This window comes from Nicotiana tabacum, chromosome 8 (genome assembly GCF_000715075.1).
Source record: "Nicotiana tabacum cultivar K326 chromosome 8, ASM71507v2, whole genome shotgun sequence".
Lineage (NCBI taxonomy): Eukaryota > Viridiplantae > Streptophyta > Magnoliopsida > Solanales > Solanaceae > Nicotiana > Nicotiana tabacum.
Window position 1 is genome coordinate 94234088 of NC_134087.1, and position 11907 is coordinate 94245994.

The 11907-nt window shown below is 44.2% G+C and overlaps 1 long non-coding RNA gene across 1 annotated transcript; it reads left to right on the top strand.

Annotated features, from left to right (window-relative positions):
* Nucleotides 1-8569: 8569 nt before the first annotated feature.
* On the top strand, nt 8570-11289 carry LOC107831914 (uncharacterized). Its single transcript, XR_001658458.2, has 2 exons — nt 8570-9293; nt 10948-11289. It is a non-coding gene; the product is annotated as an uncharacterized LOC107831914 (long non-coding RNA).
* The last annotated feature ends 618 nt before the right edge of the window (nt 11290-11907 follow it).

Genomic DNA, 11907 nt, shown 5'->3' on the forward strand with positions numbered 1-11907 from the left:
CTTACATGTATCAATGTTCCAAGAAGTGGATTCTAAGTAACCGTGCAAGCGAGACCGATGCCCGCCAGGTCTGCTGTCTATCCGAGGTTCTCTTGGCCAATGAGGGTCCTCCACCTTTGGCGGGTTATGGCATTTTTTCATCCCTCCCTGCTTCTCGACCTATCCTATGGGGATATCAGTGTGGAAGGCCGAGATGAGGCTTCTGAGAATGCATGCTCGAAGGTGTTTGTTGCAGGAGGTGGACTTTCGAGAGTAGACTAGTCTCTAGCCTTTTATCACGTGTGTGCATCCCTTTGCTTTTTTGTTTCTGTATAAGGACCCCTTGCGGGCTTTTGTGATTGTATATAAGGACCCCCCGAGGGTCGTTGTAAGCCAATATTTATGAAATATGAAGACATCTTCTTTACTTCTGCTTTTGATTTTTGCCATGTTCTTGTATACTCTTGTGCGTTTGCGGAGGTTTTGAATGTATGCCTCTGTTAACGATTGTCAATATTTTTTTCCGACTTTTGGTTGACAGAAATGGCTCCTTTTTGAGCTCATTGTTGTTCCTGGGATCAATCCTGAAGCGGTCCGGTAAACTTGGATCATCGGGGCCCTCGAGCCTCGTGGAGATAGAGCACCTAAGTGAAAGTCAACTTCGGGCACTTGGAGCTTTTACTTTGAGCTTGACGTAGATAAACTTTTAAGGTATTGTAGGCAAGCTTCTGAGGAGGGGCTATTCGTACTTAGACGACTTCCTGAGGTCTAGCCCTCTTGGATGGAGCTCAAAGTGCTTATTTTTGTTCTTGAGGGAAAACTTCGAGGTCAGGTACCACCTCGGGATTCGTATTGAGGCCGTTGGTCGCCTGAGGCTTATCCTGGGTAGGCAAATCGTTGATGTTTCCCACATATACATGGGGTGGATCTTGCTTCTTTGGAAGATCCCATTATTTTAGATAGCTATCCTTCTGCCTTGGCATCGAGTCCTTCATTACCTTAAGCACAAAAGTGTTGGTGTAGGTCCCTATTTCAGTTTGTCAATTCTACTATAGTCATGACTGCTACTTCAGGGCCTGCCCGGTAGGGAGGGGAGAGTTTCACTCCCAATGCTCAGGATCCACGAGAGTTTACTCTGAAGACTATGTCTTCGATAAGAGAGAAACATCTGGAGATACTGAGGAGAGACTGTGGATGGGGTGAGGGGGTAGTGTTACAGGTGCTTTCCCTAGATGAGGGTATTACGGACCCCGCTGATGGATTCCTGAATGTATACTTATAACCTTTCGCACTAGGCCCCCTTGATAGGGTCGTGCTTGACTTCTGCCTGAAGTATCGGGTTACTTTGGCGCAGATACATCTATCGTTTTGGTGAGTAGTGTTGATGATGAAATTCATTGCGGAGAAGGTTGGGATTGAATTCACGCTTAGTCACCTCGTCAGGCTGTACCGGCCCTTTCATCATCGAGGCCTGCTAAACTTGCGGTGCCATTCGTCCACGCCCTTTGTTGTTGATGATGAGGAAGATGAAGATCGAGAGTGGTTCAGTCGATTCGTCCGTGTCTGGATGAATGACATTATCCCCGTGGAACTCATGCCATTTCCCGAGAAATGGAATTATGCGCGTGAGTGGAGTGTCTCATGCTTTCTAAGATTAGCTTGTAGCGAAAACTAGTTTAGTAATTGTGTTTCCTCCTTTTTTACAGCAACTTCGTGGGCATGGGAAAAGTTCCCGATTTTCCCGGCTGGGTCCTGAGATTGGCGACCCATTTGACTTGTGATGAGCGTAGGTGGTGAGCTGTGTCCCGGGGCAGATGGGAAGCGAAACGCCAAGGTATGTGTGTACACTAGTTTTACCTTGGTCTTCGTATATTTGAGATGACATTTTCCTCTTTCTTTTGTACTGGTCTTGCTGTCGTAGGTATCGGAAGGTCCCCAGGGGCGAGGTTGTGCTCCTACGAAGAGGGGGAGGAGTTGTCGGCTTCCGAGCCAAGGGACGATAGTGATAAACAGGATGTCCGCTTGCAGTGCAATAGAGCTTTTAGCGGGGCCAAATGGGTTTGTGTCTTCAAGGAGAAAACATTGCCCGAGCTTGCTGTTCCTGAAGTCTTCGGTTCCAGAATGGTGGTTCCTCCGAGTAATCATGCTTCGACCGAGGTTGGTTCTTCCAGGGCCGAGGGGGTTGGACCAATAGGAGTGTGCTCGGCTTTCGAGGAAGTCTGCCGGCTTCACTTCGCGGTGAGTTCCGACATAGTCCTTCCGCATCTTGTGTCTTCTATTCCTTATCGAGTTTTTCTTTTGCAGGCCTGTGATAGGCTCAGGTCTGAGTTGCTCTGTCATGGGGTTAGGCTTCGTAAAGCTCTAGATGAGGGTAGGTCCCTCAGGCTCCTCTATGAGGGGAAGGAGGTTGAGTTGATGCACTGGCGATGTGAGGCGTACCGGAGCTCAAATTATGAGAGCTATTTGATGGAGAAGGTAACCTCTCGTAGCACGCATTTTGCTTATTAACTTTTAAGGTTAATCTTTTTGCCTATCTCAGTTGCAGAGAAAGGCGGAGGCTCTGGAGCACCTTAGGGGTGAACCTGACCGAGTTAGGAATGACTGTGGTGAACTAAGAGCTCAAGTGCAGGCTCAAGCTTCAGAGAAGAAGGGTGCCTTGGATAAAGTTCCCGCCTTCAAGATCCAACTCCGCTTGGCTTGTGACAACGCTTCAGTTCAAGCGGAATATGTTCGTTGTAGATCCCAAAGAGAGGTACTTGAAGAGGTTAACGCCAGGGGTTTTGTTCTCCCAGAAGAACTAGCTCGAGCGAGGGCGGACGAGCGTGATGCTTGGTCACTTCTTACTGATGCCGCGAAGAGTGAAGATGAGGATGGTAGGTCGTAGCCTTCTGAAGTAAAGCGTAGACTTTACCATTTTGTATGTGATATTCGCAGAGCGCGTTTGTAGATAGAGAACAGACCTTTTTGCGTATGCAAATAAAAGAAAACCTGAAGCTTTATCTCTTATGTATCCCTTTCTGCTTTGCTTTTGACCAGGCAGGCTGGTTTCGGAGTTGGTGAGAATCCTTAGATTCGTAATACGGTTCCGGAGCTCATCAGGCAGGCTCGGAGGCTTTTACACGCTTGGTTGATGCAGCCTTTAGCGCAAGCTGGCATTAGAGCTCTTATGCTTTGTTCAACTATTTTGGGTTTAGTCTCCAAGTCGGGTTTCGACTCGAGCCTATTCGACCCTCAAGCTTTTGCGTCTACATGGGCGGGTGACAATGGCTCTTACCCCTTGCCCTTGGCCATTTTTACTTTAACTATTTTGGGCTCAATCTCCAAGTCGGGTTGCGACTCGAGATTAATTGGCCCTCAAGTTTTTATAGGGCTGGCAACAATGGTCTTACGCCTTGGGTAGAAGCGACCTCTTATGTATGTGGCCCTGAGGCTTGTGAAGCTGGCGACGATGGCTCTTACACTATGCCCTTAGGCATGCATAGTTAACTATTTTGGATCTGGTCTCCGAATCGGGTTACAACTCGAGCTTATTTTAATCCTCAAGTTCTTAAATTTTAAGCTGGCGACAATGGCTCTTACACTTTTGGTCGTTGTGACCTTTTAGTGTGTGGCCCTAAGGCTCATTTGGCTAGCGACAATGGCTCTTACGCTCTTGCCTGTGGGCATATGTAGGCTTTATTTTCCTCTCGTTAAGGACTTTTTGAAATGATTTTGCCTGACACGTCGTCAGTTCGGGAAGAATCTCGATTTCAATTCGTTAGCGGCGATGTTCGAGCACCTCAGAAGGTTTAGCTCGTAGGCTGAGTAGCTCGAAGCCTTGTGATTTAGAGCTGACATGGACGAAACTTGTTTGCCTGTTAAGGGTAGCCTATTTTAACTGGTTCTTTTCGAAGTAGATTCGAAGTAATGGCATGTGATTTTGTTAGCGACGGTCGGGCGTCCCCGAGTCACGTTAATTTGGCTGGTGCAGCCGTTTTGACCGTAGTCATATATGTTCGGCCAAAGCCGTTTTTGATCCTAAGTGCGGTAGTTTAGGTGTCTACATCGAGGATATGCCTTTCGGGAGTCTTACAAATGCAGACATATAGCCTAAACTTCGGGATTGAGTTTTATGCCTGTAGTAAGGTCTTACAAAATTTTCATGCCTGTTGAGGTCTTACAGTTTTTTCATGCCTATTGAGGTCTTACAGTTTTTTCATACCTGTTGAGGTCTTACAGTTTTTTCATGCCTGTTGAGGTCTTACAGATTTTTCATGAATGTTGAGGTCTTACAGTTTTTTGTTGTTATGTAAAATAGATTTGGCTAGACCGAGTTTGCCCGCTCGGGGTCATATGGCCTCGGGTTTTTCAGTGAATGGCAATTGACAATAGTCTCCGAGTCATCGAGTTTGCTTAGGCTCGAAGGTCATTACTCGTGAGCTCGGAATTTCCTCGTTGGGGCCTTATAAGCATGAAGTTTCGACCCTGAGGTCGTGTGGGTGCCAAATTGTTGACGCTAAGTCTCCGAGTATTTCGGGACATACTCGATGGAGGGATCCTTGCCGTGAGCATGCTGAATTTTCTTTTGGAGTACGAGATGCTTTTGGCGAAAGATATTCTTTGATTGCTTGGCGTAAATACATGTTATTTCATTGCCGTGACCTCGGCTTGCACGGGCACGACTCTTTTGATCGTATGGCCCAGTACATTGTTTCCTATTAGAACTTAGTCTGTTGTTCCCCGGTCCTTCCGAGAGGATGGCGTATTAAAGGGGAGTGCCTTTCATCGTTCGAGGTTGATTGCAAAAGAAGCCCTGCAAGCTTGTCGGATCCTCCTTAGGCGGAAAATCGCGCCGCTAAGAACCTTGCCGGCGAGACCCTCTTCGGGATTAAAGTTCGGCTGAGGGGGAAGAGTGCGACGGGTGCCATTAAGGCCTTGGGATCTTCGGGTATGGTTAACACTTCCGAACGCCCTGGCCGGGTGTCTGCATACGGATTAGTGTAAAATAACGAAGGATGGAGGAGATCTTACCTTATCGCGGGTACATAGGCAATGTCTCGAGGCCCGATATGTTGCTGTTGTTTTGGATCGAGGACTCTGTACAGCCCTTCGCTGTCTTTAATCGGGCTTGGCTGAAAACATGGTTTAATTACCCTTTGACTCTTTCGAGAGTGGAGATATTGGTGCCGGCGCTACGTTATGTGATGCAAACACTCCCCTTGCCGCGTGTTGCTCCCTGCTAACGGTTTTAATTCCGTCCCTTGCGGGGGATTTCATCCTTTGGCAAAGAGGGGATGCTACTGCCTTCATGCAGTGCGTCCGCGGACGTCTGAATAAGGCGTTCATGCCTTGCGCCTCATTTGATAATATGAAACTTGGCGTTCTGGTCTGCGCCAGCCATGCTGACTGAGAGAATGGTCTTTTTTCTCGTCGTCTCAATCGCCATGTAGAATCTGCCAAAGATTCGAGAGGCGGGCTTGATTTGGTCCGGCCTCGGCCCGACAATATTGAGCGAGCCACCTGAATTCATGAGCATATATTCTATTTGAAATGGTTCGAATGAGTAAGAAGGTTACCAGTGCGTTAGTGTGAGGTTGATACAAGGTCTCGGTGTCCTCTTTGCTGAATGTAAGGGCGTCCTCGAGAATATATCCTCGGATCCGCTTTTCTCTGGTGACGGGCATTTTTACCCTCCTCTTTATGAGTTCTTGGAGAGTGTCGTCGCTCCTCCACTATCATGGCAATATGTCGCTGCCCATTTGTTTCGTTCTTCTTGGCCGCCATCCTTACTTGGAACTGAACTCGAGCCCGATCGCTCGACAGTTCTCGGCGGTGATTTTTATTAAGTAGCTTGGCTATTTTCCTTCGGAGCTGATGGCCATATTTGGCCCCGTGGCCGTGTGTATTATATAGTTCACACACCAAGATGTGATTCCTTAGAGAGGGATTCGACTGAATAGGCCTGGGCCATTTGGCGTCCCTGGTTTTGCTGACGGTGAACATGATATTTGATACAGCAATGTTGAAATTGTATCCTGATGGGCGAGGCGCCCTTGCTGGCCTCGTGTCCCCATCAAATCTGGCTCTATTAACGATTCCTCGAGGATATTGTCCTCGATCCATTCTCCGATCATTGTGAGGTAGGTTGCATCTTGGGGCATTCCTCCTATCAGTGGCGTATGTGCGGTATCTTTCTTTGTTTGGCATCATTTTCTTTGTCAGGAGCCTGCTTGGGTATACTGAGCCTGAGGGGGATCCCGATTGGTCATCCACGACCCTGATTTGTAACTGGTGACGGATGTGGGTGTCTGGCCAGGTCTTGGCTGGATACCCGATCAAGTTCTATTTCAACTGCCTTGAAATCACCAGGCTTTACTCGTTTAGGCTTTGAGTGAAGGCCTGCACCGTGCAGTCGTCTAAGACTAGGGATAGTTCTGTTCGTTCCATCTGGGAACGAGATGCAAATTCTCGCAGCATTTCATTCTTCCTTTGCTTAATCTCAGATGCATCGGGTTTTCTCGTTGTTGCTTCGATGGCACTGGCGTGTGCCTTTATGTAGGAATCCTCTAGTATGGTAAGTGAGTTTATGGGGTTGGGAGCTAGGCTATGATGAAACATCATGGCCCCCTTCGAGAGCGTTTCTACGAACCTCTTCAATAAGAGGGACTCGATCTCATCATCTTTTATGTCATTGCCTTTCACCGCGCACGTATAGGCAGTGATTTGTTCGTTAGGATTTGAGGTCCCGTTGTACTTTGGGAGTTCTGTCATTCCAGACTTCTTTGGAATGGGTTTCGGGGCCACTTCCTTGGGCAATGGCCTTTGTATAAAGTTCTTCGAATCCACGCCTTTGAGGACCAGGGGTGCACCCGAGATCTGGTCGACTCTGGAGTTATAGGTCTCGACCTTCTTGTCGTTGGCTACTATCAATTTCCTGCCCGATTCGATCCTTTTGGTGAGATTCTCAAGCATTTTTACTATGGTAGGGTCAGTTATCGATCCATTATTGCTCGATCTCCCGGGTACCTGTTCGGCTGGTGGAGCTGTTTCCGGTGCTACTATGCTGGGAGTCTTCGGGTGGTTTTGCAACTGAGCGATAGCCAACTGTTGTGCCTGCAACATTTCAAAAATAATATGAAGACTAACTTCCTATTTTTCCCGAGCTGGGATTTTTTGGGCTTCCTGTTGGTCGTCATACTGCATGCTCCTATCGGTGTGTGAGGTTTCATCGACATGTTGTACGTCCTGTGAATCCACGTCCGGTGAAATTGGTCTGGGCGCATTATCAAGATTTTTCGGTGGCGCACCGACGACTGGAACAGCCACACCGTTTTCCCCATGGTTTTTGAGGTCGTCGTTCTTGACTTTGTTTACTGAGCTGGACATTTTGTCCTGAAATCAAAAATCTTGGACAAGAAAAGGCGTGAAAGATAACTTGCGTTGTGTAATGAAACCAGCAAGAAAATAATCACTATTATTTTTAGCCCCACGGTGGGCACCAAACTATTTACCATGAAAATTGTAATAACAATTAAATTTACAAATGGAACACTAAAAATACGTGATCCATTTTTATGCTAGTTGTTAGAGCAGTGGATGCTAGATATGTGAAGTTTAACGACGGAGTTCAAGCTAAAACGGGGCAATAATCATATCGAGGGGCTTGATATCCGGGCTTCGGATTGATCGATGAAAGGCCTCGAGGTCGATGCCTGGGCTCGAGCTCGAGCTATCGGGGGTAGCCGGGAAGGGAATAACAACTAAGATATGATTAAAGAAGGCTCTTTTTGGCCAATATCAAGCAATAAATGAACAACAAGTTTTAAATTTATAAATGAGAGAGGTAGTCTCGAGCGTGTAAGTTAGAGAGAAAGAGAGAGAGAGAGAGAGAGAGAGAGAGAGAGAGAGAGAGAGAGAGAGAGAGAGAGAGAGAGAGAGAGCTATTATTGATCTTGTGTAGAATGGTTGGAGCAACAACAACTCTTTACAAAGTGGTGAGGATTCCCTTTATATAGGAGGGGAATCTTGTTATAGTACAACATGTAGACATGTGATTTTTGACCCTCCCCAAGATTTTATATATTTTAGCGTGTAAATATTTAATTTAGGCCTAATATAGCTATTTCAACTCATTTTTACTCTCTTACCTTATTTTATCACAAGAAAAATGAAATTTACAAAAATAATTCTCCTTTTTTTAGTATCTTTTAGTTTATATATCTTTCATAAATTTAAATAAAAATATACAAAAATAGTACCTTGTTTTTATTTCTATATAATTTTGAAAACACCAAAAATAGTTTCATGTCTTAATATAGTTTAGTTTAATCATAAAATTAGTTTTATATTTTTATATTATAATTGTATATAAGTTTAGAAGGAGGAATTAGTGTCGGATTGGTTTATCCCGTCTTTATGAACTTTGTAGTTTTTTTTCTAGTCTTTGGCCAAATTTCAAAGCCCAATAACACAAAACCCATACCCCTAAACCTAAAACCTTTCCTATATAGCTACACCCTACACTCTATACCTAAGGGAGGAACGCAAAAAGGGGGGGGAGACTCTAGCACAGCTTTTGGAAAACAGACCCCTTCCCTGTTCATCTCCCCCAGAACTTCACCTTCCTCATCGCACCCCACCTCCAAACACCAACAGAGCTCACCTCTCAACGCACCCATCAACAGCCTCATCTCTACACCAAATCAGACCCTCTATCCGTTCTGATTCTTCATCAGCTTCCTAACCAAAAAACGAGCCACTAAGAACAAAAATGACAGAACCTTAAGCCATGACCCATCTCCAAATCCCTCTATCTCTTCTTCAACCTTGAGAGAACACAAACCCTAGAGAGCTAGAAGCCGCAGCTGCTGACCTCGACCCTTCTGTCATCTCCTTCGCTCGAGATGTTGCTTCGCCGGAATTGATCACCGGTGAGTGACAACACCAACCAGCGACCCCTACTCAGAAATACACGAAAACTCTACTCATCTCCTTCCAAAAAATAACGCCAAAAGCTCCAAAAGCTCTGCTGGAAAACACAGCCAGGAAAAACAATCTCAGAAACCAACCCAATCCAGCACCAAAACTGGAACTGAAACTCAGCTGAAACCGTTCCAAAATCGCCCCAACGTTCTGTCCGTTTTCGAGTCTTCCGGCATAGATTCGAGGTGATACTGGTTTCGAAGTCTGAGTCGTCGTTCGAGTACAGCTCGTGGTTCTTGTTTAACATTTGTTGTTGTTTGTTGTATTTCCGAGTTTCCATTGCCGGGTTTCTTGTCCCTCGATTAACTGTAAGTTGTTTTGGAAAGCGTTACTATCGAGCAAGCTATTTAAAGGTCTGATTTCTCCATATTCTGTTTTTGACTTAGAGATTTCCATATCTCAGTGTTTTATCTTGTTGTTCTTTTAACACCTGCGTATTATTGGCTGATGGTTCTTATTGTTGTTCCTCTTATTCAGTGTCACTCTATTTGCATTTTTCTATTTGTACATAGCCTTTTTCATGATAACGTTATTTTATTCTTTAGTATTAATGGGTCATATGCTTTCACTTTAAAACAATGATAATTGGACTTGGGATTATTTCTTGGTGAAATTGTTTCGATAAGGAAATTTGTTGTCTTTCGTTTGGGATGATAACAGAATGAATTCTACTAAGCTTAGTTGGGTCTAGCTATAGCTAGTCTACTTTAAATGAGTTTAATAACCTTTAGTATCGAATCCTACGCCTTCCCAATACACCTCCCTAATCTGTTGGCTTCACACTGAATCCTGAATGTAGAAAAATATTGATGAACGCGTAGTTGCTTTGGGCGCGTAATTAAATTACTTTCCTAAACTCGGGTGTGCATTTCATGTGACCCAAATCCAAATCTTTGCAACGTTAAATAAAATGTGTCTCGGACTGCGGATGCATTTCATGTGGCGTGGTCCAAAAATGTGTTTTAGATGACGTTGAAATCTTCCTTAAAATAATTAAAAGCGATTTAAAATTAAAATTTGCACATAGGTTCATAATTGTTTAAAATCAGATAATTAAGTTGAATATAACAGTTGAGCGACCCTGCTAGAACCACGGAACTTGGGAATGCCTAACACCTTCTCCCGGGTTAACAGAATTCCTTACCCGGATTTCTGTGTTCGCGGACTGTAATACAGAGTCAACCTTTACTCGACTCGGGATTTTAAACCGGTGACTTGGGACACCTTAAACTATCCCAAGTGGCGACTCTGAATTTTTAATAAAAATAATCCCGTTTCGATTGTCACTTTAAGTTGGAAAAAAACTCCCTTATACCCTCCCTTCCGGGGGTGTAGGTAAAAAGGAGGTGTGACATAACGTACATTAATTGTAAAAGCATGGAGATGGGACGGCTAGACATGACGCCTCGACACAGGCTCTGGGTATGCTGGCTCTGTCAGACTTAGCCATGTGCCTTGGAAATTTCCCATTTTGCTCTAGCCTCGATCTTTGTCTTCTTTGAGTCAGACCTCGACGAGCCTCGAGGGAGGGAGTTCGGTTGCAACTCCACGTGCTCGGGGTCTTGAGACATTCTTCTGAAGTGATTTGATAGCAAGAAATTAGGCCCTCTGATTTTACCGCATACACTTCCCTTGTTGCATACTCAAACTCTGATTGGGTAGCACGTGCTACTTCTTGAAAGTCCATCTCTGGGTACTACATTTCTTTTGGAGGTTGTCCCATCTCTTGGAAGAGCAAGAAGTAACCTACTATTTCCCTCTCCTCTGCTGAAGTTGAGTACAGAGCTTTGAGGAAGGTAGTTGTTGAAATTTCATGGCTAATAAGGTTGCTTGGTGATTTAGGTGCTATTACTTCTATCCCTGTCTACTGTGATAGTCAAGCTGTCTTACATATTGCGAAGAATCCAGTCTTCCACGAACGCACTTAACATATTGATATCGATTGTCATTATGTTAGAGATTGCTAAAATTCAGACCTGATTTCCCTTCATTTTATCATAAGTGCAGATCAATTGGCTGACATTTTTATCAAAGCTTTGCTTGGTGCTTCCCATCACTCTCGTTTGGGTAAGCTTGGAATGTTATCACCCTCCAGCTTGAGAGGGGTGTTAACACTGGACCTCTTCAAACACAGGAGCCCACACAAGCAGGCCCAAGTAGCTGACATGGCCCAATACATCTTTGTAGTAGTCTATAATTAGTTTTACATATATAGTCACCATATGTTTACCCTTAGCTGATTTTTGTTCTAGCCTTGCAATTCTTTACCTATTGTATATAAAACCTCAGAAGGATTAAATGTGTAACTAATAGATATCTTGATACATTTATTTCTCTCAGTTAATAAAATGCTCTCTCTTCTTCTCTATTTCGAGTTAGGGTTTTCTTCTTCACATTTTGCTTCCGTTATTCGATCTTGTTGATCTAACATATATAATTATATATACACAAATTTGATCTCCGTCCCAAGAAGATCAGAGTCATTCGTAAACGCCTTACTAAGCACCAGGTACTGTGCGTTTAGACCTCTTGAAGTTTTTTTACTTTGTTGTTATGTTATTCTACTCGAGTTTCATCATCTATATGTTTAGTAAAACGCTGCATTTTTTGGTACTCTTTTCTACCATTTTCTTACTCGAATACTCTGTTACTGAGCTATATATTGCTGCTTGACTCGTTTGCTCTTGAAAAAAAATGAAGAATCTTTTAATTAAAAAGAGCTTAATTTTTGTGATTATACTCCTTTTTGTTGTTGTCTAAGTAAACCAAATACCCTGTCATGCCTCGTGTGCTAAGCAGCTTTGTACTCGCTAGCTCTTGAAAAGTGTGGTACAAAATCTTCATAGTGATTCTAGTTTTATAGCCTGTTTGGACAAGATTGTTCAAGTTTTCTTCCAATGTTGAACTGTTTGGGAGAAAAAATATGTTTTTGAAGAGAAGCAGAAGCTGCTTTAGAGAAGCAAAAAA